Source organism: Sinocyclocheilus rhinocerous, unplaced genomic scaffold (assembly GCF_001515625.1).
Source record: "Sinocyclocheilus rhinocerous isolate Xijiao unplaced genomic scaffold, SAMN03320098_v1.1 scaffold2445, whole genome shotgun sequence".
NCBI lineage: Eukaryota > Metazoa > Chordata > Actinopteri > Cypriniformes > Cyprinidae > Sinocyclocheilus > Sinocyclocheilus rhinocerous.
In genome coordinates, this window is record NW_015666946.1 from 43,741 (window position 1) to 45,426 (window position 1,686).

The window sequence follows — 1,686 nt, forward strand, 5'->3', positions numbered from 1 at the left end:
AAGGATACAAACTCATCAGGAGTGAAAAGGTGACAAAGGTTTGAACCCCCTTCCCCCTTTTTTAATACCATAGGGAAAAAAGTGAATAGTAAAAACAAGATAAAAACAGAAAAGCGTCACATAACATCCCCTTTATCTCCTGATGGCAGACCCTAGACAGTAGAACACATTTTTTTATTCATTTTTATTTTCAAACACATGTACTATTGCACACGTTTTAGTTAGGTAATTTGAATATATATTGTGACGAGCATCCCGAAGCTTCATCAGCGTCGCCCTGGAAACAAGCGAGGAGCACCTGGCCATCATCACCTTGGAGACACTTCTCCATGAGACTGAGCATTAACGCGCTCTCTCATTTCTCCCACAGACAGCAGCGTGTGACCGACCAGGAGCACAGCACGGACCCACTGCACTGGGAAGAAGGAAGAGAGCCACTATTAAAAAAAGGTTCAAACATTCACTGATGCTCCAGGAGGAAACATGATGCATTAAGACTTTTGAACAGGATGAAGATGTCCCAATTGTTCTTATTTTGCTGAAATATAATAATTTTTAATAAATACTTTTTTCCCATTTAATACTGCCTTTCGGAAGCAACAGAAGATACTTGCAAGTTTCCCGGAAGACAAATTAAGTACAATTTACCTTGATCTTCACATTCAAAAAGTTTTCACCCCCCGGCTCTTATATTTATATATATCTGCCTCAATTATTAATATTTTTGCACCTTTTTATGTAGTAAAATTTATTTCAAAAGAACACCTGCATTTTTTTTCCCCGTTTTTACTTAAAGAGATAAATCATGGAAAATTTGCCATGCTAAGCGGAAGATTTATGCCAAGATTTCACCTGGTAGAAAAACAAATACTATTAAAATGAATGTCATGATTCCCACTATGACCACAGCAGCAGAGGATCATTTATTGTCTCTTTTACCATTTCCACTCTGTAATAAATTTCTTTTCACATGTTTTGCTAATGGATTTATATTTATACATTATAAAATCACTATTATAACAATTAAAAATCTATTTTTTTTGTCAAAGTTCAGCATTGTTTTGAATTGAAGTATGAAGTAGCAAGAGTTTTCGACTCATTGAATCTACTTGAATTACACAGATGGCCTGTTTTGAATTTACAAAGGCAATTTTCAGTGAAAAGTGGCTAGTTCGTATCCTTGTTTACAATCTTAGTTTCTCTCAAATGTAAATCAAATGCCCATTCACAAACATGTGTTTCCATCATTGCACCATTGCTTGCTCGCCATCATTGCATAGGCCCACTCATGGATGAGACATGCAGAAAACTATAGTCAACCTTCACTGAATTTTATAAAACCATTGAACTCTGAAAAAGTTATCAGTCAGTGTATAACATTCTATTAGTTGTCAAATTAATTTATTGCAGCACTTTTGTCATACCTAATTCGAGCTCTGTACAAAGGAAAATAATGTAAGAATGTAAAATAAGTTTTTTTTTTCATGCATTTAAATATGGTTTGATTTTCTTTTCATTTTCGTACTTTACAAATTAACGAAAAATTAGCGCATATTTTCTAGTACATTTATCTGCACTGTGCTCACATTAGGCCTACCTGTGCATTAAATTATATATATAAAAAAAATACATAGCCTATCATCTTGCGCCCTATTGTGATCTCGAATTGCAGAATATTTCAGTAGG